A 27,775-nucleotide genomic window follows, 5' to 3' on the forward strand; every position below is an offset into this window, starting at 1 on the left:
TGTGTGCTACTACCCTAACGTAGTGGACAGTCGAACTAGTCTTTCTAAAATATCGTTTTGATTTAACGAAGACTATTGAAATCAATGTTGTGAACACAAACGTCTGCAAACTTTGGTCTACATTTTAAAAATTATATCAAGGGTCCTTGTAAAATTTTAATTATGTAGATCCGTCGAGGATTATACGATTTTCACCCATGAGTTACGCAATGACATCCACTTGGCATCCTTATGATTTAGAGGGCGGCATCCTTGGCCGAATAGTCACTCCCTAACGTTTCAAGGTGTTTCTCTGGTTTAGCTCGGCAGCATAGCGTGACAAAAACATCAGTTAGAAAGCCTTCGGAACTACACCTAGAGCTTCTAGGAAAGTGACGTCGACGAAGGTACATATGAGTTAGAAGTCGCAGTCCTATAGCTTCTGTGCTGAGGGTCAGGAGGCGTGGTAGCGACTGCTGGTTGGGATTGATACTATTCGCCCTTCGGGAATTGTAGCTCTTAATCATGGGGAATTGTAGCTCGAAAAACTGGATGCTCCCTGTGCCACGAGAGTCATGAGTATTAATAGACCATTAATAGCAACCGTAAGTCGCATTTGTGCGTGACCGACAAGGAGCCACAAAGATTTAAAAAAACTGTGTTCGCCACGATTATTTGGAGTTAACCCCAGGTGAAACAACGCTTTGCACGAGATATACAGACAAAAGTGTGACCATTTTATGTATCTCTATTTCTTTTCAGCAGACGCAGCAGTACCAATTCCAAAGACCCAACCCCCACCCACCCTACGGCCGGGCCTAGGTTACGTTGTTATAGTTATTCACAGCGAACGGACATTTTTGATCATTATGTGTTGGAAAGGTTTATCACACTCCCTTAATTTCGAAGCAGGTTTTGTTTTATTATTGTGGCGAATGTTGACACAACTAGGCTAGTTAATAATCACGCAATAACAAAAACATGAAGCAGCCACTCTTATGTACATGTACACATTAAAGCTAGCCACACTTATGTACAAGGCAACGAAGAGATACCTCACACACACAGACGTAGTCATCAGCCGAAGTTGTTACTCACACATACACGCGCATCTATGTAGCTCAATTATCAAGCAGCAGTTCTAGAAGGCGAAACGTCTAGAATTTAGTAGAAATATGCGAATGAAGCAATGGAGAGTATAAAAGCAGCACAAGCTCAGCAGTCAAGATGGAAGCACAGGAGGCACGCATAACAGAAATGTCATCACAAATATCCACAAATATGACACCTCAACTGGAAGAGCAGAAGATATATATGGCATCCCAACTGGAATCTGAGGAGACACGTATCTCAGAGATGTCGTCAGAAATAACATTTAAAATTGAAGCACAAGAGGCTCGTATATCCGAAATGTCGACACAAATTTCAGCACAGGTAGCAGCGCAGATCTCTGCACAACTGGAAGCGCGTATGGACGAGAAAATAATGCAGTTTGAGGAAAAAATTGAGGCTGAGCTGAATGCTTTGAGAGGAAGTATTCAAGAGTTGCAACTTAATCGCCCGGCTGCTTCAGCGAGTAATACGAAGGTAAAAACTCCATTTTTTTACAGTTCTGCTCCTTTCCAGGTCTTTAAGCCACAGTTCGAGACCGCAGCAATGAACAACTGGAATGCTGAAGATAAAGTTGCTGCACTGTTCGTGGCATTGAAAGAGCCTGCAGGTGAAATCTGGCACACAATTCCAGAGTACGAACGGAACAGCATTGATGGCCTCTGTAGAGAGACATTACGGAAGCGAGCATAGGAAACAGATATACGAAATTGGGTTGCAAAACCGCTACCATAAAGCGAATGAGGCTTTGCAGGAATTTGCGTCGGATGTCGAAAGGTTGGCCCATCTAGCAAATGCGGACGCACCCTGTGGAATACACCGAAAGGTGAAAGTTCAGAGCTTTATTAATGGAAAATCGAGCAGTCTAACGTGGATGGCAAAGAGCATGTACTGACTGTAGATTCGGGGGCATCTCATTCCTTAATCCGATCTGACTTGGTCAACAGGAGGGTAAAACCATTAACCAAGTACAGGGAGAAGTGGTATGTGAAGTCTGAATTGGGAAGGTCATGGTTCTACACAAATTCGTTGTGGCAGAGATCGTTGATGAAGTCACATTGGGAGTAGATTTCTTAGTTGACCATGGCATCAGGATCGATATGCAGAAAAGGATTATGCAGTATAAGAACAAGGATGTACCACTTAACTACAGTTTTGGAATCGGGTTCAGCAGTAAGCGAGTGGTGGTGGAGGAGACTCTACAAAGACCACGAAAGTCAGAGACAGCAGGCCTGGCAAGGACATGTGGAACGAATGGGCCAAACGAATCAAAACCGAAGGTGCCTGCGAGAAAAACACAGGCATTGACAAACCCTAATGGACGCACTAAAACAAAGGAAAGAATTTCACAGAAAGAATGCAAGGGTGGTTTCAAGCCAGGGCGCACTACTTTTGTGGAACGTCAAGACGATACTGATTATGCAAAGACTATCCGTCAAGATCAAGCCCTACGAAGTAGTTCATTGGCAAAAAACAGAATATTAGGATGAAACACAGGTTCAATGAGAACAACAAATCGGAAAGTTTCTTGGAGAAAAATTTAGTACTGTTATACAACCCTCACCGGCTGAAAGGTGTTCCATCAAAATTTCAATGAAGCGACACCATCTACCGCATACAAAAAATTGGAAAACCACGAAATAAAAGGTTGGTTCGTTTGGAGAGGCTAGTAGCGGTTGGATCGAAAGATTTGTCTCATTGGGACGATCAGACTTAGGTGGAGGGCAGTGTTTGATTTAAATACGCTACTAGTTGCGAAGTTCAGTATAATTGTGAAGTATAGTTTTACTACTCCCAAAGTAGACTAATAAAAACCATTTTGCAAACAGAATATTGGAGTTATTTATTCGACAGTTCAACGATACGAACATTAGCAGAAGATTTCAAATAAGCGTAATTTCCCAAAATTCGATACTTGTATTAAAATTGTGGAATAGTATCATGTATATGATGAGCCCTAGCATCAGAATATATTACAACGAAATATGTGTGGTTTGTATGGAACGGTATTGAAATTCAAGGTGGAGGCGCCTGTGATGGTTACGTATGAATAAAATGATCATACAACAAGTACGGATCACCTCTGACGAGGCCTTGTACGTGGCGAAGCGAGCATGCTAGTATTAGCCAGGTCTAAGCTCGCCGGATTGGGGTGGTTCTTGCTTGCCACTAATGAACAAGCTTTTACCCATTTCACAAAAAAAAAATCATGCACATATAAAATTAACTTGAAACAGAAAATCCACAAAAAAAATCTTTAACCCCAAAAAAAAACTACCCAGTATTAACTGACGGACATAAAAAAAATTTGGAAATGCACCAACTTAACCGCAGAAGCAATAAAAACGCTTCTCTTCTCTCCTCCTACCCAACCATTGAGAGGTGATTTACCTCACATTCCTTTTTAAAATAAAAAGTTAGCACCGATTCATTTTTAAATTCACAAATCGATTACATATTTATTCATTTATTAATTTAGAGTTTAAACTTATTTTGCAAATAATTCATAAACTTGCTATAATTTTCATAGCTTGAAATTTCATATCTTTAAATTTTAGTTTAATCTATATCATACAATGAAAATTGCCTATATACACATACTTTATTGATTAAAAGATTAAAGAAGAAATTTGAAACAAAGAAAAACAAAATGTTCCAATTATATCGCAAAATGAATCTATAATTTGCGTTTAAGAACATCCCTAATGCTAACATACTTCAAATTCAAAAACCTTCTATTTATTTTCTAATTTGATTGGTATGTGCGAATTACTCGTAACATACAATTTATAAGAGCAATAACAAGGTTAAGAAGGAAAATTTCAAACAAAAGGATTCTAATTAGAATCTAAACCTTTTGATAAGATTATTTAAAATTTTACTGTGGCAACCACAATAACTCTCAAGTAAAGGATAAATATGGAAAATTATATAACACGAAAGAGAGTAACATGATCACTCCAATAATATGCACAAATATGCATTTCGTTTTCATGTTACTTTCCATCTCCTAAGAAATTACATACGCATATATATACGTATATATATATATATATAAACGTTCAGAGGTTATAAATCAGAGCCGGCCAAATGTTGCACATTGTGCAATTTGAGTTCGTAGTTTCACACAGGCACTAACGATGTGCGATCACGATCGTTTGCTTTCGCTTGTCACTCACTAAAATCAACAGTGAATGCAAGAGGAAAAGTCCATGCTACTTTTTGGGCACATAATAAAAACAATATGCTGCAAGGTTAAAGTGACTTTTAATACGTTTTAGTTAGTATTATTAAGTTCCTTAGAACATGCATATTAATAATGACAATTTAAATATTAATAATTAATAATAATTAATTTAATAATTAATTTAATAATAAATATTGACAATTTAATATAAGCAACTTTTTATACGTTCTACTTAATTTTATTAATTTTTATACATTTTTTTTTTATTGAAAATATATATTTCTATCTTTACATTTACTTTGTTTTATAGTTCTTTCTTAATAAAAAAGTGATTTTTTAAAGTAAATTTTGCATTGAAGAAACACCATACCTTCTTTTATAAAAAATGTTTATCTTGCTAGCTCGACCTCCGCGTTCTTAGTTATATGAATATAAGTAAATATTGTTAGGATTAGCTTAAAATGAAATAACCAGAGTCCTTTTTAATTTCGAACTTCACAGTCCACATTTTCTTTTAACACACTGTGGGGAGTTGTCACTCAATTTTTACATACACTTATGCAATTGTTTTAAGATTTGTGTGGCCGGCTCTGTTATAAATTATAAGAGATACAGTTTAAGAGCACTTACATCTTACTCCAACGTTGTCAGCAGGGGCCCGTGAGTTGAGTTGGTAACTGAAATTTTAAGTAATTTTTCCCTCTCTCTCTCTACATTACGATTCTAATTGGAATCTCAGTTCCGTGTTGGTATAATATGTATGTATGTATATTGTATATGAAGTTGCCTATTATAGGGTAATAGGAGGCAATTTGTCTAATTTAACCCTTGAAAAAAACATTTGTTTTATTTTCTGAAATTTTAATTTGCTTTTAAATCAAAAATCTTCTTGAGGTTATTTAAATAAAATGGAAACCAATGCAACCTTACTTTTTCTTAACTGAAATGAATTGTAAGGTGTCATTTTAATTTATTAGCAGAACATAATAATCTTTATGTATCATTTTCAAATTATTTATCTTCCTCTTAGTTTTCCTTCTTCCTCTTCTTCTGTAGTAAACTAATTTCTTCTCTCGAGTTTTAACTTAGCTTATAATTGCTTTACCTATGTAAGTAATACGTTAAAATCTACATGCAAACGTATGTATGTATATTCCACATTAGCATGTAGAAAAATATTTGCAATTCATTTTCTTCTAAAATAACTTGAATGCAATTTTAAACAGTTTTAATAGATTAAAGGTATGTTTGCTTAAACTTTAAGTAACTCGGTTTTTTTTTTGTAATGCAATTAAATTTATGACAATCTAGTTCGGAAAACTATTTTTAATAATTGTAAAGTATTTCTATTTTTATGTTTCATAGAATTCACTAGTTTTAAGAAATTTACTTTAACATTAAGTAGTTAGATTCTCAAACTAGTTTTACAGCACGTATTTATATTCACTTTACAGAATGAAGACATTAAACTAGAATCCTAACTCCCTCACAAAAAATTTCTTTAATATTTCGCTGTAGTTAGCGATGGTTTAATATGTTTTACATTTGGACTTTTTGATATAACACCTGCTGCATTAGTTGTGGCTTCCGACGATTTTGCATTTTCGATGTTATCAACAGTTTTATTTTCATTTTCACTCATATTAACGACCTTTATTGAAAGTCGTTTCTGCTTCGTTTTGGAGAGCTGAGTTCTTCACTATTTAATGGGTCATCTGGATTAGGAGAGGCTAATAGTGACTATATGGACAGCAAGATCGATGCTAATGTAATTAGGATTATAGAAGCCAGTTGGTGGCACACGTAATAAATACAAGCATAGCTTGTCAGCATTAACTATATTTGGGTGATAAATAGCTGTCGAGAATGGCGGTGTTTGGCAAGCGCTCCGGGTGTATTTCTGCCATGAAAAGCTCTCAGTAAAAACTCATCTGCCTTGCAGATGCAGTTCGGAGTCGGCATAAAACATGTAGGTCCCGTCCGGCCAATTTGTATGGAAAATCAAGAGGAGCACGACGCAAATTGGAAGAGATGCTCGGCCTTAGATCTCTTCGGAGTTTATCGCGCCTTATATTTATTTTTTTTTTTAGCTGTCGAGAATTTGAATATAGGTGGATGGAAAGGATATCGACTGCCTAAATTAATGGTCAAACTGATCCGGATTCACCGATCTTGCTCCTCTGGTGTCCGCAGGATGTATCAATATTTCCTCATCCCTTTTGATTTTTATTAATTATAGAGTTTGATTTTTATTAATTATATTCACTATTTAAAACTAGCAACACATTTTTGTATCGGTGACCATGCACCACTCTAAACGATTTAAAAGTACAACTTTACACTTCAAGATCTCCAGCCAGAAAGCAAGAGCTCATTTTTTCGGAAATCACTTTGACCTCCTCTTTCTTTTCTCTCACTTTCGTAAACCCATAATGCCCGCAGTTAGACAAATTGCCAAAGGTGTTGCCACTGAACTAATTTCTTTTAACTTTAACCCTAGTAGGAATTTGTGAAACCAAATATTCCAAATGTTAACAATTGTTGTCCTCAAAGAAACTAACTACCAAGCCATTCTATTTGAGTACAACTTACTAATATTACGATCAACAAAGAGACTTTACGAATCAAAGCCGCGCTCATATGCCTTACAACCGTATGTCATTATCCTTAAAATGGTTGGAGCTTAGATAGACTCCATATCACACCAGGGTAAGAACTTGTAATTAAAACATCCTATTACAAGCTAACCACCGTGGTATGATGGTTGCGTGCTCCGCGTACCACACCGTATTCCCTGGGTTCACACCCCGGGCAAAGCAACATCAAATTTTAGAAACAAGGTTTTTCAATTAGAAGAAAATTTTTCTAAGCGGCGTCGCCCCTCGGCAGTGTTTGGCAAGCGCTCCGGGTATATTTCTGCCATGAAAAGCTCTCAGTGAAAACTCATCTGCCTTGCAGATGCCGTTCGGAGTCGTCACAAAACATGTAGGTTCCATCCGGCCAATTTGTAAGGAAAATCAAGAGGAGCACGACGCAAATTCGAAGAGAAGCTCGGCCTTAGATCTTTTCGGGGGTTTTCGCGCCTTACATTTATTATTTTTTTTTTTACAAGCTAATTTGGTACCAATGATTCGGCTATGAAGTGTTGAGGAAGGCAACGTGGAGCCGATAGTTGGGCCATTGATCATGCAATTAGATCGGTCGTTGACACCGTTGGGTCTACCAAACCCAAGTACTCACGTTAAACATATATCGTAATTTTACACAAAACTTTACAGCAATCACATGAATATTGCCAACTTCAACGGCAAATATCTCCGGATAGAGATACAATATTAAGATTACTCGCGTACATCCCTATTGGCGTGTTAAAATCAAATTGGTTCATTATTCCTCAACTTTCGCTGCTTTTATACTCTCTGTTGCCACGTTCCCCTATTTCTGCTAAGGTCTATACTTTTCACGAACAACTGCATATTTATTTCTCATTTCTGTATCTGATACTCACGTGTGTCCTCTAGTTCACGGCTACGACACCATGTTTTCATTTGGGATCGAACCAAATTTCAAAAACAGGGACAACATTAGTTTTATTTTATTGATTCAGTTTAGATTCAGTAAAACATGATTTAAAAAATAAGCGTTCGGTTCTATATTTTATATATTAAATAAAATTAATCAATTTTTTAACCTTTTTTCATTCATGCCATTTTCCCAAAAGATAAAACGATCATAAACGGCCTGACATTACAACTCAGAAGATTTGAAAGTTTCTATTTTGTAACAATTGTATCTAATTAATAAAATTATTATTGAGGTTTCTTTGTCAGCTAGCACCTTGTCGGGAATAATTTTACACGAAACGTTTATATCTCCTTTCGGTAACAATTTACAACAGGGATCGACTGCTAATACGTGTCCAAAACAATCGGGAGAGGTGTCGAAAGACTCGTCTTGACCTCAGTATTAATAATACGGAGGCGGATAAAAGTTTGAGTATTTCAAAATATATTAACAAAAAACCGAAAAATTACCCCGGATCCCTCCGAAACCGGGGGTGGGATCCTTAATATTTATGCGCAAAACAATTTTCTGTATTGGTGGCCTTTGGCCGTGCTTATAAAAATTACCCTGGAAGGCCCTGGGATCAAAAATAAATCCGTGCAAAATCCCTTGGTACACAATTTTTTTCACTGTGTGCAAAGTTACACAACCACTTGAAAATTGTCAACTTCAGCTGCAAACATCTCCCAACAGAGTTAAAGCTCTTCTTTTCCGCATTCGGATATTTTTGTACGCGTATTAGAAATTATTACCCTTTTTTCGAATTGCTTTTTGTTTGTGATTCAAACTTGTTACATATGGCATACAAAGATTTTCTGATTTCAATCCTTTGCTATGATATAAGTATGTATATAGGTCAGAAATAGCATATAAACTTGCAATTCTGTATCTGATATTGAATTTGGCTATACAATTAGTCCAGAAGTGAAGCTGTACTAAATGAAACAAATGAGGTTGATGGTTGAATCATAAGTGTGTGATTAACCTTTATTTTGAAAATGCTTTTCCTTTTATACAAAATATTCTTATGTATAATGTATTTGTCGGTCAATGTGACAAATAGACAAGCGTGGCAGTCAGCGTGACTAATTGACCGATGTAAACAAATATGTGCAAGCAATGCAGAAATGCATGCTGAGCTAGATTCGATATTTGGGTTATTAATATTTTGCTACATGTGTGGTCTACATGTATGCCTACCTACATATATATGCCTTTCGGAAAGTAATATTTTAATGAAATGAAGATCCAGCAGCTGAAGAAGGAGTTGGAGAGCGATGGACTGAATACAACCGGCAATAAATCCGAACTTCAGGCACGACTACGCCAGTTTATGGAATCGGAAGGAATCGACGTTGATGAACACACTTTTAGTCCTGATGTGAAAGAGTGGGCTACTAAAATGGAGCAAAAGATAGATACTCCGAATCCATTGGCAAGTGTAGACACTAACGCAATACTAGCAGTGCTGAAGCAAATCTCGTCACAAATATCAACCGATATCTCAGCACAGCTCGAAGTATAGGAGACATGTTTAACATCAAAAATGGGAGAACGAAAGACATATATGGCATCCCAACTGGAATCGCAGGAGAAGCGCATAACATCCAAGATGGAAGCACAAGAGGAACGCTTATCATTGCAGGTGGGACAAATGTCTTCGAAGTTAGAAGCACAGGAAGAAAGGGTAACATCAAATCTGGAAGCACAGGATACAAAAATCCCCCAATTTCAGACAGAAGTCGATGATTTAACGGTCGTATGGAGCAGTTGCAACCAAATCACCCAGCTGTTCCAGCGAAGTCAAAAACCGCATCTTTTGACGGATCTGTTCCTTTCCAGGTACTTAAGCTTTAATTTGAGAAGACGGCAGCAGTGAACAACTAGAATGCGGAAGATAAACTTGCTGCACTGTTCGTGGAACAGTTATGAAGCATTGTTGGCCGCTGTCGAGAGCCGTTGTGCAACGTCAAAACGATACTGATTATGCAAAGTCAATCTGTCAAGCTCACGCCCTAAATAGTAGTTCGTTGGACAAACAACAGGGTGTGAGGGAACGAACCAAGATAATTAGTAGTAAAATGGAACACAGCTACGGCTAGAACAACCAATCGGAAGGTTTCTTGGAGGGAGCTTTGGTATTGTTATATAACCCTCACCTTCGGAAAGGTGTTTCATCTAAATTTCGGTGAAGTTCGGAAGGCCCGTACAAAGTTGTAAAGCGGATCAGTGATGGCACCTACGGCATACAAACAATTAGGAAACTACGAAATAGAAGGGTAGTTCATTTGGAGAGGCTAGCAGCGATTAGATCGAGAGATTTGTCTGATCGGACACACTGCCCTCCACCTAAGTCTGGTCGTCCCGATCAGGCAAATCTCTCGATCCAACTACAGCTAGCCTAGCTAATTAAACCACACTTCTATTTCGTGCACTACCAATTCGTTGTCCCGATCAAACAAATCTCTCGATCCTACCAATTCTAGCCTCTCCAAATGAACCCCACATTTTTATACCTTTCATGAAAATGAAATGGTATATTAACTTCGTCACGAAACCCAAAATTGTAAGTCCTTAAAGGAAAATAGATAGACCCACCATTAAGTATAAGCCATGTCCATCTGTCTGTTTGTATGCAAACTAGTCCTTCAATTTTTGAGATACTCATCTTGAAATTGTTACATTTCTTACAGACTAATGACATATATAAAGACTTAACCACTAATTTGGTATTTGGTTAAGTAAAAATTTAAAAGTATTTTCAGAGTAGGAAAAGTCGAAAATTGACGAATTTGAGAGCAAGTTAAACTCTTTAAGAGCTCTGGAAAGAGGAGCATTTGCAGCATAATTAGTTCTTGCTAATCCCACAAAAAAATACGCATTATTTACGCATATATGTGGAATAGCAAGGAAAATGCGTTCTAACAGGTACGGACAATCAACAGCCCCACGGATTAAATTAAAAACAAATTCATTCAAGGTTCGAATCGAGCTCAAGGCCAGAACAATAATTTTTTTCTAATGATAATTATTGTTAACAAATATTATTAAAAACAAATATTAAAGAGAGAAAAGTTCTCCTGCAGTTCAAAGTCTTAAGATTGATAAGCAAACATCTGGATTCATAGGAAGGAAAAGGAGGATCAAAATGAAGGGGACGTAGAGCGTACTTAATAAATACTTTCTGAATTTTTTCCAGACGATAAATATGACAAGCATAAAACGGCCGCCAAATAAATACGGCATATTCCAATTTCGAACGTACGAAAGTAGTATATAGTGATTTTAAAGTATATGGGTCAGTGAAATCAGAACTGAATCGTCGAACAAAAGCCAACATCGAATAAGCCTTAGCTATTGTAAAGTTTAAATGACTATGAAAAGAAAACTTAGAATCAAAGACCACCCCAAGATCAGTGACCTCGGACACAGTGCTTAGTTGCGCGCCCCCAATGTGGTAGCAAGTAGGAATGAGTAAACGGGATTTATAATAAGGAACATGATAGCATTTTTTAATATTTAACGCAAGTTTATTATTTTTGCACCAAGTAACTACATTATCTAGGTCCTTCTGAAGCTTAATTGAATCAGAGGGGCAAGTAATCTTGTTGAAAATCTTCATATCATCTGCGTATAGCAGGAATTGCGAAGATTCAAAACAGCTGGCAATATCATTAATGAAAATCACAAAAAGAATAGGGCCCAGTATGCTTCCTTGAGGAACGCCTGAAGAAGCTATGAAGGGATATGAGGTCATACCATCAACTACCACGGTACAACTACGGTTGGAGAGATATGATTTAATCCATTTAAAAAAAACAGAATGAAAACCAAAACAATGTAATTTCGATAGTAGAATACTATGATTAAGTTTATCGAAGGCTTTTGAAAAGTCGGTATACACGGTATCTACTTGGGCTCGATTAGTAAAAGCGTCGATGCAGTATTCCGAAAACACTGCCAAAAACTCACTATCCAGGAAATTGTCATTTAACCACGACTCTACAAGAACAAAGATGTCGTAATCCATGTGGGAACTCATAGTATGAAGATCGTAAGACTTCGTCCTAAGGACTGATACATTTTGATAATAAATTTTAAGATCCTTAGGAGGAATAATATGCGTCTCATCACTAACTACGGCACTTGACGAGGTGTCCCCTCCTTGCGAAAAGACCGGAACGGCCGAATTTGGACATTTGTAGGCCAGATATTAGCATTAACTACTTTATTATAGTAGCAGTGCGGTACGCCAAGTTTAAAGTTAACTTTAATTAGTTCTTTTAAGCTGGTATCTTTTTTGACAAGTGCATAACACACGACAAATTTTTTGTCAATTTCAGCGTGCTTTGAAATATACGTTACAATTTCTGCACTGGTCACATTTGGAGAGAATGATGACAGGTGCAGCCATGCCAATCTGGGGGCAACAAGTAATTCCTGATTTTCACTAGATCCAATCACAAGTGGCTTACTTAAGGCTATTTTTGAACTATGCACAGATTTCCTATTGGGTACTTTTGAAACAGAAGATGTAGCCGAATTCACTACGTTAGCATTCTCCACCTTATTCAGTTGAGCAGATGGATCAGGAGAGACAGGCATAACTGAGGCAGCAGCAGAGGTAGTCGGCTTCGACGTCGGTTTCACTTGTGACGAAGCAGGGGCCAAAAGCGAATGCGCATTACCATGAGAGCCGGCTACAGTAGCAAATGTTTGCATATTATTGTTTAGAGCAGCGACGCCGACAGCGGTATTAACAGCAGAATCGATTGCACTGCCAGTATAGTATATATATATATTTTTTTTTTGCGATTTCGGCCCCATTTTAACAGCTAGAAGCTTCAAATTTCACCAAATGCTTACGTGTATAGCATATATTGTTGTCTGAAAAAATCATAGAGATCGGTGGTATATATATTTTATACTTCATATAAACTGTCATTTTTGCCCTTTTTTTACGGCTAGAAGCTTCAAAATTCATCAAATTTCATCAAATAGTTACGTTTACGTCATATATTTTTGAAATACGTGATTCGTAGTCATAGTTTTTACATGCAGACCACAAAAAACGTGAAGCTTTGCATCCTCACACAAAGTACCTACCTATTTTTATACCTTTCATGAAACCCAAAATTGTAAGTCTTTAAAGGAAAATAGATAGACCCACCATTAAGTATACCGAAATAATCATGATGAAGACCTGAGTTGATTTAGCCATGTCCGTCTGTCCGTCTGTCTGTTTGTATGCAAACTAGTTCCTCAATTTTTGAGATATCTTGATAAAATTTGGTGAGCGGGTGTATTTGGGTGTCCGATTAGACATTTGTCGGAACCGGCCGGATCGGACCACTATAGCATCATATATCCTCCATACAACCGATTTTTCAGCAAAAGAGGATTTTTGTCATATCTTACTCAATTTAACAGATTGAAGCTTCAAACTTGACCATATAATTTCGTATATTGCACATATTGTTGCCTGAAAAAATTGATGTGATCGGTCGTATATATAGTATATATCCCCCACAACCGATTGTTGAGATAAGAAACTTTTCGTAATTACTGCCCTATTTTAAGAGCTAGAGGCTTCAAATTTCAACGAATGCTTACGCATATAGCATACTAGCCTTTACCCGCGGCCCCATCGGCAAGGAGAAAATAAAATATATGTGCTATTCACGTTTGACTGCTTATCAAGTTATCTGTTTAAAATTTTTTTTTGTCTAATGTATTTTATTTTAGTAATAGAGTAAAAAAAAGAACTAAATGAGCTGATAAGCTGAAAGGCACGCTTACATGAATAGTACAATACAGTATTTTCGAATTAAAAAAGAAAAAAATACATTTTGTTTTTAAGTTAAATTAATTGATATGACAGGGGTGGAGGAATTACTACTCATAGAACAAAGGAGTGAAAACTACAATTAGCTAAAACCAAAGAGAATTTGTAAATGAAAATACACTCAGAGAAAAACGCCGTTCTAAAATCCAGCACCACCGGACTCAACTCAAGCTTTTCATGTTCTTACTTTTTATACCTTTCATGAAAATGAAATGGTATATTAATTTCGTCACGAAACCGAAAATTGTAAGTCCTTAAAGGAAAATATATAGACCCACCATTAAGTATACCGAAATAATCAGGTTGAAGAGCTGAGTTGATTTAGCCATGTCCGTCTGTCCGTCTGTCCGTCTGTCTGTTTGTATGCAAACTAGTTCCTCAATTTTTGAGATATCTTGATAAAATTTGGTGAGCGGGTGTATTTGGGTGTCCGATTAGACATTTGTCGGAACCGGCCGGATCGGACCACTATAGCATCATATATCCTCCATACAACCGATTTTTCAGAAAAAGAGGATTTTTGTAATATCTTACCCAATTTAACAGATTGAAGCTTCAAACTTCACCATATATTTTCGTATATTGCACATATTGTTGCCTGAAAAAATTGATGAGATCGGTCGTATATATAGTATATATCCCCCACAACCGATTGTTCAGATAAGGAACTTTTCGTAATTACCGCCCCATTTTAAGAGCTAGAGGCTTCAAATTTCAACGAATGCTTAGGTATATAGCATATATTGTTGTCTGAAAAAATCATAAAGATCGGTGGTATATATAGTATATATATGGTGGTATATATAGTATATATATATAGTATATATATATATATTTTTGGCAAATTTTAGCCCCATTTTAACAGCTAGAAGCTTCACATTTCACCGAATACTTACGTATATAGCATATATTGTTGTCTGAAAAAATCATAGAGATCGGTTGTATATATAGTATATATCTCATACAACCGATTGTTCAGATAAGAAACTTTTCGCAATTTCTACCCCATTTTAACAGCTATAAGCTTCAAATTTCACCGATTGCTTACGTATATAGCATATATTGTTGTCTGAAAAAATTATAGAGATCGGTTGTATATATAGTATATATCTCATACAACCGATTGTTCAGATAAGAAACTTTTCGCAATTTCTACCCCATTTTAACAGCTATAAGCTTCAAATTTCACCGATTGATTACGTATATAGCATATATTGTTGTCTGAAAAAATCATAGAGATCGGTTGTATATATAGTATATATCTCATACAACCGATTGTTCAGATAAGAAACTTTTCGCAATTTCTACCCCATTTTAACAGCTAGAAGCTTCAAATTTCACCAAATGCTTACGTATATAGCATATATTGATGTCTGAAAAAATCATAGAGATCGGTGGTATATATAGTATATATCTCATACAACCGATTGTTCAGATAAGAAACTTTGCGCAATTTCTGCCCCGTTTTAACAGCTAGAAGCTTCAAATTTCACAAAATGCTTACGGATATAGCATATATTGTTGTCTGAAAAAATTATAGAGATCGGTGGAATATATATTATACACTTCATACAAACTGTCATTTTTGCCCCTTTTTTACGGCTAGAAGCTTCAAAATTCATCAAATTTCATCAAATAGTTACGTTTACGTCATATATAGTTTTGAAATACGTGATTCGTAGTCATAGTTTTTACATGCAGACCACAAAAAACGTGAAGCTTTGCATCCTCACACAGATTACCTACCTATTTTTATACCTTTCATGAAAATGAAATGGTATATTAATTTCGTCACGAAACCGAAAATTGTAAGTCCTTAAAGGAAAATAGATAGACCCACCATTAAGTATACAGAAATAACCAGGTTGAAGAGCTGAGTTGATTTAGCCATGTCCGTCTGTCCGTCTGTCTGTTTGTATGCAAACTAGTCCCTCAATTTTTGAGATATCTTGATAAAATTTGGTGAGCGGGTGTATTTCGGTGTCCGATTAGACATTTGTCGGAACCGACCGGATCGGACCACTATAGCATATATCCTCCATACAACCGATTTTTCAGAAAAAGAGGATTTTTGTAATATCTTACCCAATTTAACAGATTGAAGCTTCAAACTTCACCATATACTTTCGTATATTGCACGTATTGTTGTCTGAAAAAATTGATGAGATCGGTCATATATATAGAATATATCCCCCACAACCGATTGTTCAGATAGGGAACTTTTCGTAATTACTGCCCCATTTTAAGAGCTAGAGGCTTCAAATTTCAACGAATGCTTAGGTATATAGCATATGTTGTTGTCTGAAAAAATCATAAAGATCGGTGGTATATATAGTATATATATGGTGGTATATATAGTATATATATATAGTATATATATATATATTTTTGGCAAATTTTAGCCCCATTTTAACAGCTAGAAGCTTCAAATTTCACCGAATACTTACGTATATAGCATATATTGTTGTCTGAAAAAATCATAGAGATCGGTTGTATATATAGTATATATCTCATACAACCGATTGTTCAGATAAGAAACTTTTCGCAATTTCTACCCCATTTTAACAGCTATAAGCTTCAAATTTCACCGATTGCTTACGTATATAGCATATATTGTTGTCTGAAAAAATCATAGAGATCAGTTGTATATATAGTATATATCTCATACAACCGATTGTTCAGATAAGAAACTTTTCGCAATTTCTACCCCATTTTAACAGCTATAAGCTTCAAATTTCACCGATTGATTACGTATATAGCATATATTGTTGTCTGAAAAAATCATACAGATCGGTTGTATATATAGTATATATCTCATACAACCGATTGTTCAGATAAGAAACTTTTCGCAATTTCTACCCCATTTTAACAGCTAGAAGCTTCAAATTTCACCAAATGCTTACGTATGTAGCATACATTGTTGTCTGAAAAAATCATAGAGATCGGTGGTATATATAGTATATATCTCATACAACCGATTGTTCAGATAAGAAACTTTGCGCAATTTCTGCCCCGTTTTAACAGCTAGAAGCTTCAAATTTCACAAAATGCTTACGGATATAGCATATATTGTTGTCTGAAAAAATTATAGAGATCGGTGGTATATATATTATACACTTCATACAAACTGTCATTTTTGCCCCTTTTTTACGGCTAGAAGCTTCAAAATTCATCAAATTTCATCAAATAGTTACGTTTACGTCATATATAGTTTTGAAATACGTGATTCGTAGTCATAGTTTTTACATGCAGACCACAAAAAACGTGAAGCTTTGCATCCTCACACAGATTACCTACCTATTTTTTATTTTATATTTATCTTAAAAATCGTTTAGATATGTTCAAATTTCACTAAACGTGTATAGCATATATTGTTGTCTGAGAAAATCATAGATACCGGTGGTATATATAGTATATATCCCATACAACCGATTGTTCAGATAAGAAACTTTGCCCAATTTCTTCCCCGTTTTAACAGCTAGAAGCTTCAACTTTCACCAAATGCTTACGTGTATAGATTATATTGTTGTCTGAAAAAATCATTGAGATCGATGGTTTATATAGTATATATCTCATACAACCGATTATTCAGTTAAGAAACTTTGCGCAATTTCTGCCCCTTTTTAACAGCTAGACGCTTCAAATTTCACCATATGCTTACATATATAGCATATATTGTTGTCTGAAAAAATCATAGAGATCGGTGGTATATATATTATATACTTCATATAAACTGTCATTTTTGCCCCTTTTTTACGGCTAGAAGCTTCAAAATTCATCAAATTTCATCAAATAGTTACGTTTACGTAATATATTTTTGAAATACGTGATTCTTAGTCATAGTTTTTACATGCAGACCACAAAAAACGTGAAGCTTTGCATCCTCACACATATTACCTACCTATTTTTTATTTTATATTTATCTTAAAAATCGTTAAGGTATGCAGATTTGTTCACTATATATTTCTTATCTTATACATCCGATTATTCGGAGATTACGAACGGGATAAGATTGTTGTTCAGCCCCACTCATGAAAGGTATGAAGTCTTCGGCACAGCCGAAGACAGTCCCGTTCTTACTTGTTTGTTCTTGAAAAACGAACGACCTGTTCTTAAAACAACAACCTTGTTCTTGAACTGACACCATTTTCTTGAAAAAAGAACGGCCGGTCTTAAAATATGAACAAATGCTCTATTAATGAGAACGATGTTCTTAAATCAAGCTCAAGAAAAAAAAACGGTACAATTCGTGTGCACTACAATGTTAAATACACCATTTGGCAACAGCTATCAAGCAGTTGTAGTGGCCCAGCGGCTATGATGTTGCGCTTGCGATCGTGTTGCGCGAGTTCGATCACCTCCAAACTCTGAATTTTTTAAAACAATTTTTTTTTGTTCTATTTTTTTAACTCTTATTTTTCGTTCAGTTACATTCACATATCCACAGGTAATTCTCAAACTTGTTATGAAATGTTTTAAGTATATATGCAGATTACATCTTTAAATAAGAATAATTTTTCAATAAGAGAAATGTATGAGAAAATGCTTATTATGCATTTTTCTTAAACTTTTGAATTTTAATAACAATTTTTTTGATGTAAATATTCTTTATTTATGACAAAAATATTATTATTAATAAAAACTAAATAAATATATTTAAAAAAATACTTTCCCTCCCACCAAAGATCAAGCACGAACTGTTCTTAAATTGAGACCGAAAAATGTTAAATCGGCCCCAAATCGTTCTCGAAGCGTGAGAACGAAAAATTTTAAATTAAGCCCAAGTAGTGCTTGAAATGAGCACAGAAGGTTCCACATCAATACCAAAGTGGTCATAAAATACGAACGGTGTGCTTGGAAAAACTGTTCTTAAAACAAGCCCATCGGTCACAAGTTAAGAAAAAACGTACTTAACAGACTTTTGTCAACGAATGTTCTTAATTTTGAACTTGTTTCGTTCGTTTTAGAACGATTTTTTCTCTGAGTGTAGTGTTGCTTTTTCGGTTAAAATATTACAAAAACTGTAATTATAGTTATAGCAGTTCGTAACAGGATTCATTTGAAAAACTCAAAAATAGAAAGAAAAAGCTGTGTTCGATATTAAAGATAGAACATACAGAATTTTAATTACGAGTAATTTGCAGCAAATGCATGGCCATAAAAGCTCATAATTTAAAAAGGCATGTGTGCTGAACTACCGGTTGCAACGAGACCTAAAATGATCCCGGAAGGGTCCCACGTGACTGGCACTTTAATTTTGTTTTAAATTGTTGTGTCAGGATAAACATTTATATGTTAATAAATAAAATAATAAATAAATGATACCAAAATAGTAACGAAATGATGCTGCCGGGATCCCGGACAAATCCCGAAAATCATCCAGAAATTAGCCAGGAGGGGTCCCAAAATGATTCCGAAATAGTCCCGAAGAAGTCCCGAAATGACCCCGACGGTATTCCGGACGGATCCCGAAAACCATCCGGAATTGATCTCGAAATACTTCCAAAAAAGTGCCGAAATATTTTTAGCGAACCCGATATAGCCCTGAAAAAGTTCCGAAAGTACGCTGACGGGATTCCGTATGAATCCCAAAAAACATCCCGAAATAATGCCGGAAGGGTCTCCAAATGATTTCGAAATAGCCCCAAAAAAATTCCGAAATTACCCTGACGGGATCCCGAAAACCATCCAGAAATGACTCTGGAGGGATCCCCAATTGATCCCGGAAAAGTCCCGAAATAACTCCGACGAGATCCCGGACGAATTCCGAACATCATTCAGAAATTATCCCGAAACGGTCCCAAAATGATCCGGAAATAACTCCGACGGGATCCCGGACAGATCCCGAAAATCATCCACAAATCATACCGAAGGGGTCCCAAAATGATTCCGAAATAGTCCCGAAAAAGTCCCAAAATGATCCTGACGGGATGCCGGACGGATCCCGAAAACCATACAGAATTGATATCTAAAGGGTCCGCAAATTATCCCATTTAGTCCAGAAAAAGTCCCGAAAAAATTCCGACGGGATTCCGGACAGATCCCGAAAATTATCCAGAAATCCCGGAGGGGTCCCAAAATGATTCCGAAAAAGTCCAGAAATGACCCTGACGGGAAGGGTCCGCAATTGACCCCGAAATAGTCCTGAAAAAGTCCCGAAATTACCCCGACGGGGCCCCCATAACCATCCAGAAAATATCCCTGAAGAGTCCTCAAATGATCCCGAAACACTCCCAAAAAGTCCCTAAATGTTTTTGACGGAACCCGATATAGCCCTGAAAAAGTTCCGAAAGTACGCTGACTGAATTCCATATGGCTCCCGAAAACCATCCCGAAATAATGCCGAAAGGGTCTCCAAATGATCTCGAAATAGTCCCGAAAAAGGCCCGAAATGACCCTGACGGGATCCCGAAAACCATTCAGAAATGAATCAGGAGGGATCCCCAAATGATCCCGGAAAAGTCCCCAAATAACTTCGACGGGATCCCGGACGAATCCCGAAAATCATTCAGAAATCATCCCGAAATGGTACCAAAATGATCCCGAAATAGTCCGGAAAAAGTCCCGAAATAACTCCAACGGGATCCCGGACAGATCCCGAAAATCATCCAGAAATATACCGGAGGGGTCCCAAAATGATTCCGAAATAGTCCCGAAAATGTCCCGAAATGACCCTGATGGGATCCCGGACGGATCCCGAAAACCATCAAGGATTGCAGGATCTGAAGGGTACGCAAATGATCCCGAAATAGTCCGAAAAAAGTCATAAAGATCGGTGGTATATATAGTATATATATGGTGGTATATATAGTATATATATATAGTATATATATATATATTTTTGGCAAATTTTAGCCCCATTTTAACAGCTAGAAGCTTCAAATTTTACCGAATACTTACGTATATAGCATATATTGTTGTCTGAAAAAATCATAGAGATCGGTTGTATATATAGTATATATCTCATACAACCGATTGTTCATATAAGAAACTTTTCGCAATTTCTACCCCATTTTAACAGCTATAAGCTTCAAATTTCACCGATTGCTTACGTATATAGCATATATTGTTGTCTGAAAAAATCATAGAGATCGGTTGTATATATAGTATATATCTCATACAACCGATTGTTCAGATAAGAAACTTTTCGCAATTTCTACCCCATTTTAACAGCTATAAGCTTCAAATTTCACCGATTGATTACGTATATAGCATATATTGTTGTCTGAAAAAATCATAGAGATCGGTTGTATATATAGTATATATCTCATACAACCGATTGTTCAGATAAGAAACTTTTCGCAATTTCTACCCCATTTTAACAGCTAGAAGCTTCAAATTTCACCAAATGCTTACGTATATAGCATATATTGTTGTCTGAAAAAATCATAGAGATCGGTGGTATATATAGTATATATCTCATACAACCGATTGTTCAGATAAGAAACTTTGCGCAATTTCTGCCCCGTTTTAACAGCTAGAAGCTTCAAATTTCACAAAATGCTTACGGATATAGCATATATTGTTGTCTGAAAAAATTATAGAGATCGGTGGTATATATATTATACACTTCATACAAACTGTCATTTTTGCCCCTTTTTTACGGCTAGAAGCTTCAAAATTCATCAAATTTCATCAAATAGTTACGTTTACGTCATATATAGTTTTGAAATACGTGATTCGTAGTCATAGTTTTTACATGCAGACCACAAAAAACGTGAAGCTTTGCATCCTCACACAGATTACCTACCTATTTTTTATTTTATATTTATCTTAAAAATCGTTTAGATATGTTCAAATTTCACTAAATGCTTACGTGTATAGCATATATTGTTGTCTGAGAAAATCATAGATACCGGTGGTATATATAGTATATATCCCATACAACCGATTGTTTAGATAAGAAAATTTGCGCAAATTCTTCCCCATTTTAACAGCTAGAAGCTTCAAATTTCACCAAATGCTTACGTGTATACCATATATTGTTGTCTGAAAAAATCATTGAGATCGATGGTATATATAGTATATATCTCATACAACCGATTGTTCAGATAAGAAACTTTTCGCAATTTCTACCCCATTTTAACAGCTATAAGCTTCAAATTTCACCGATTGATTACGTATATAGCATATATTGTTGTCTGAAAAAATCATAGAGATCGGTTGTATATATAGTATATATCTCATACAACCGATTGTTCATATAAGAAACTTTTCGCAATTTCTACCCCATTTTAACAGCTATAAGCTTCAAATTTCACCGATTGCTTACGTATATAGCATATATTGTTGTCTGAAAAAATCATAGAGATCGGTTGTAAATAATAATTTTATTAAAAAAATTTTATGGAGATCTTTTGTTGTTCAGTAACAATTTTATTCTACCAGGAAATTTCAAAAATTTTCATTTTACATTTTCAAACTCATCAAAAATATATATATTGTTGTCTGAAAAAATCATAGAGATCGGTTGTAAATAATAATTTTATTAAAAAAATTTTATGGAGATCTTTTGTTGTTCAGTAACAATTTTATTCTACCAGGAAATTTCAAAAATTTTCATTTTACATTTTCAAACTCATCAAAAATCTCAAAGAAAACTCTTTCACACCAAAGCCATACAGTAGAATACCTTAACTACTCCCCCTTTTTAATATGAAACGTCCTCGTTTTAATTAATAGGATTAATTCTACTATATGACTACAGCGTTTGAAATATCATAAGATATAATAACTTAAAATTCACAATTTAACAGCAAACATCCATTAAACAACATAATTAAATACATGTAAATATTCAAAATTGATATTACAATCAAAAATAATATAAAGATTTAATAAAAAAAAAAAAAAAATTTAATATGTTTTTTCTCATCTTAGATTGCTTTTATGAATCTTTTTTCCTTCGATTAAAACTGATGTACCAAGGTCCCTTTCAATTACTTTTTCCACAAATATTTTATCAAATTTATTTCCTAGTCGCCTATTTCTCCTTACGAAAACTTTTTCCCCAGGTTCATATGATTTCATTGTTTTATCTTTATTGCATCTTTCTAAAGTCTCTTCCTGAGCCTTAAATAATCTCTCCCGAACTTTACTTAATTCACTAGCCGAACTATTTTGAAAAATTTCAATTGGTTTAGAGTTTATTGTTGAATGAATGCTATTATTATATTTATTTGTTGCCAACAAAACAAGGTCCACTGTCTCATTTAACTGCTGTTGCTCTTTAATACAGCGAGATATTTCCATTAATGTTGAGTGAAACCTCTCCACCTGACCATTGGTTTCACTGTGTAGTGTGGGAATGAAAAATTGCTCTATTGAAAAATTATCCCTTAACAAAGTTTTTATAACATTTGACTGAAAAGCCCTTTCATTGTCTGAAACAATTATTTTCGTGTTTTTGAAAACTAATAAAATTTCAAGTAAAGCATCTTTTATATCCAAAGTAGATCGAGACGCAATTGGTTTAACAACAGCAAATTTTGAAAATTTATCTACGCAAGTTAAGAAAAACTGTTTATCTGTTATGAAAATATCAAGATGTAGGATTTCGCCAGGGTAACTAGGTTAGAGGGCTTTCGCTGATATTTATTCTCCAAACATATTTTACAGTTTGTAATAATTGATTTTAAAGTTTTTTTAATATCAGGAAAATAATACTCACTAATAATTTGCTTAAAATTCTCAAGTAAACAACGATGGGCTCGATTATGTTCAGCAGTTATAACTTCAAGCTGATCATTTTTATTTGTCAAATCTATTACAAGCAATTCAGTATGTCTAAATTTTATACCTGGAAATGAAGAAACTATACGATTTTGAACTTCCGCCAAAGTCTGTAGATCGCAGTGAATAGCATTAGTCCTACTAGGATTAACGACTTCTTTTAAACACAATAACAAATTTTCAATAGAATCAAAAACAATAGTATGGCGTATAAATTTGTTAAAAACAACCTTAGAAGTTTTAATAAAAGATGGTCCTTTTGTTAAGACAATTTGATTTCTAAATTGGTTAACAGGGCACTTAACAGTTTCAATTACATCTGTTGAAGATTCTTCACTATGCACTGTTTCCAAAGTAATAGTATGGTTATTAATATACTGTCTTGAAAGAGCATCAGCTACTTTGTTCTCTTTTCCAGGCTTATAATGAAATGTTGGAGAAAATTCTTCGATAAATGCACGCCATCTTTTCATTTTTGTATTTGGATTTTTTTCCGAAATAGAGAATATAAGTGGCTGATGGTCAGTAAATATCCTTACATTTTTTGTACCATACAAATAATGTCTCAACGCTTTCAATGCCCAAACAATAGCTAACATCTCACGTTCGTTTGTTGCATAGTTTTGCTCAGTGGAAGAAAGCGTTCGAGAAATCATTGTGATTGGTTTACTATTTTGAGATAATACCGCTCCTAATGCATTTGACGAAGCATCAGTTGTTAGCTCAAATGGACAATTAAAATCTGGATACTGTAAAAGTACATCTTCCGAAGCAAGTATGTTCTTAATTTTTGTAAATGCCAACTCTGCTTCACGATCAAAATTAATTTTCACATGTTTCGATTTATTTGCGTCAATATGGCCATTCTCACCACGCAAAAATTTTGTTAATGGTTTCACTATTGAAGCATAATTTTTAACAAACCTGCGATAATAGCCAGCTAGCCCAAGAAAAGATCGCAACCCCCGTAATGTCTCCGGCATTTTATAGTTAATTATATCCCGAACTTTATCAGGACAGGTTCGAATACCATTTTGTGAAACCATGAATCCTAAAAACTCAACATATGTCTTAAAAAATTTCGACTTATCTAACGATACCCTCATTCCTGATTGTTCCAACATTTTTAAAATTTTATCTACATCTCTTATGTGTGTATCTTCGTCGCGTGAAAAAATAATAATGTCATCGATGTAAACGTGACATGTCTTACCTATTTCGTCGCGTAGAACATCATCAATTGCACGCTGAAAAATGCTTGGGGCATTTTTCAATCCAAACGGCAAACGACAAAACTCGTATTTTCCATTATTAATGCTGAAAGCAGTTTTTTGCCTGTCCTTTTCGTATAAATTTATCTGGTGGAAACCAGATTTCAAATCAAGAGTAGTGAAAAACCGTGATTTTCCTAAATTTGACAAAATTACAGAAATATCGGGTATTGGATATTTATCTGATATAGTTTTTTCATTGATTTTTCGGAAATCAATTACCATTCGCAACTTTTGCTTTCCATTTTCATCCAACCCCTTTTTTGTTACAACGTGTATTGGAGAATTATATGGAGAACACGATTTTCTAATTATGCCATCTTTCAGAAGACTAAGTATTTCATTATTAATGAAATCTGCAGCAGACATAGGATAAGGATAACCTCTACTATAAATAGGATCATCTGTTACTGTACGTATTTTAGCTACTACATTTGTATTAAAAGGCAAGGCTCGGTTTGGATTCGCGAACGCATTAATATTATTATTTATCATTTCTCTGAAATGATCACGTACATGTTCCGGAACTGAATCTTCTGTTATCGTAATCAGGTTAACTTGATTACAATTAAGCTGTTCAATTGCAACTCTACCATTTCGATAACACAAATATCCACTTTCTGTATAAATTTTCGCATCAATTTCTCTTAAAAAGTCATATCCTATAATACCGTCAAACGTGTTTAATGTTTCAAGCAAGTAAAACGTTGAAGTATGATCAAGTAAATTAACTAGACACTTTTGATTTATTAAATTGACTCCATTTATTGATTTTAATCTAAACGGATGTTTTATTAATTTAACTCCACGAAGAAATGAAAAATTTTTAATATAGTTTTTCGATGTACCAGTATCAATTAAGAAACGAAGCTCCTGTCCATTCACCATTTTTTTAGTAATGTATGGCAGGAGCGAATTTAGTTTAAAAAATTTATCTCATCACTAAAATCTGAAACTTGAATTTGGGACTCATTATCATCTAATTCAATCCCACCAATATTATTTTCATTATAATTAAGTTCTTCACAAAACTGATCAGTTTTGTCAGGCATATAATTTATACGTTGAGTTTTTTCCAAAGGCCTCTCAAAAGAGCCAGATAGTTCCCTAGGGCGTTTAAATGGTACTAATCGATTCGGTAATTGCTCAGGATGAGCGGTATTTGACGGGTGAGCAGAATTAACATTCCGACTTCCTGGTGTCCTTTGCTTATAAAATGATGACCCTGGGTCCACTTCCATTTGCTGCGGTTGATTTTTAAAATTTGAGCCTGATAACGGACTACGTTTACTCAGAGTTACAGATGGACGGAAATTGTTAGGTTTTATCATATTACCTATAGCAAAAGTGTTTGCAAAGTCATACCGTTTATGATTCGATTCTAATTCCTTAGCAATGGCTAATGCAGTAGGGAGGTCCTTTGGCCTTGATGAAAAAAGGATATCACATAAAGGACGACGGAGCCCAGAGATGAAAACACGTAGAGCATTTTCTCTGGCTTTCTCATTTAGCGCATCTATTACTTCATTATTGTTACTGTAAGTCATTATATGCTTGTTAATTATCAAAATTAAATGCTCCTCAACCTTACCATAATACTCTGCAATAGATAGACTACCCTGCCTAAGGATACTCAGCTCATTTTCAAGAACATATATGGGTCTTTTATCTGCGTACGTCTGATCCAGCCTTTCAATGATCGCTTCAAAATTTAAAACAGTATTGAAAGATGACAACGTCATGTTGGCGGAACCGGTAATTTTATTTCTAAGTATACCTAGAGCTACGTAATATTTATCTGATCCCTTAGGGTAATATTTGATTGCGAAATTCGCAGCAGAACGCCATGCTGGATAACATGAAGCATCACCAGCAAACTCCGATAAAGATTTAACTAAATCTAAACTACAGTTCCCTGAATCAATTGTAGAAATTATTTCCACTGGCTTGTAAGCCTCTACATTTGGTACCTCTAATCGCCCAAGAGCCAAAGTAAGCGAATCTAGTTTAGCCGCTAATTCTCGCCTAGCATTTTCACTTGCCTCTATTTTATTATTTAACTCCTGTCTAGTATTATCACTTGCTACCTTAATTATTTCCAATACCTGTTCCCGTGTTATACTCATTTTATTAACCCAAACTATCCTAAATTATTACACAAATAATTTAAATTACAAATTGTATGTAATTTAAGTATTCTATTTTTTTTATAAGTAAAGTCGAAAAGGATCCTTTGTAAAAAAAAAAATTTATAAAAACAATCTTAATATTTGCGCAGTACCCTAGAATGGTTTTCACAAAAAAAAAAAAACATTCAAAATCGCATATAAATCAAATGATAATATTTTCTTTTAACAATAGGACTTTTTATGCCCTCATAATAAATTTAAATATTTAAACCAAATAGCCACATCAATTTTGATATCTACTTACAGTTTATATTTTATTTTTAGATATAGGTACTTGATCGATTAAAAGATTATTTGATTGAAGAATATAAATTGATTAAATGATGTTAGTTGATTGTATTATTTTCTTATCCTTCCGTTAAAGACTAACCCGTCTGGAATATATTTTCCTTTGCCTATAAGAATCGGCAATTGTTTTTCAGGATTCGAGCGCTGCCTTACTTTTTTTCTCCGTTAAAAATTGCTTGTTCTTTAGGGATTATGAATGATGCGGCGTATAGGATTTTATGAACCTTTTTTTGCACGTTCAAAATTTATGGAGTTACTTTATTTCACTTTTTAAAAAAAGTTTCAATAGAAATATTTAGGATTTTATGATCCTTTTAATAGTCACTATTTTATTTTTCACAAAGCGAATTCAACGGAGCTTCATATCTAGGATTTTATAATCCTTTGAAAAGAAAACTTTAAGACAGCCCCACGTTGGGCGCCAAATAATAATTTTATTAAAAAAATTTTATGGAGATCTTTTGTTGTTCAGTAACAATTTTATTCTACCAGGAAATTTCAAAAATTTTCATTTTACATTTTCAAACTCATCAAAAATCTCAAAGAAAACTCTTTCACACCAAAGCCATACAGTAGAATACCTTAACTTGCATAATAAAAATTAACAAAA

At 34.9% G+C, this 27,775-nt stretch overlaps 1 protein-coding gene across 4 annotated transcripts in view; it reads left to right on the plus strand.

The window, feature by feature from the left end:
- Window positions 1-27,775, plus strand: part of LOC137240343 (probable G-protein coupled receptor CG31760) — a 1,391,529-nt gene that overhangs the window by 606,647 nt on the left and 757,107 nt on the right. The window lies entirely within an intron of this gene.

This window comes from Eurosta solidaginis, chromosome 2 (assembly GCF_040869045.1).
Source record: "Eurosta solidaginis isolate ZX-2024a chromosome 2, ASM4086904v1, whole genome shotgun sequence".
NCBI lineage: Eukaryota > Metazoa > Arthropoda > Insecta > Diptera > Tephritidae > Eurosta > Eurosta solidaginis.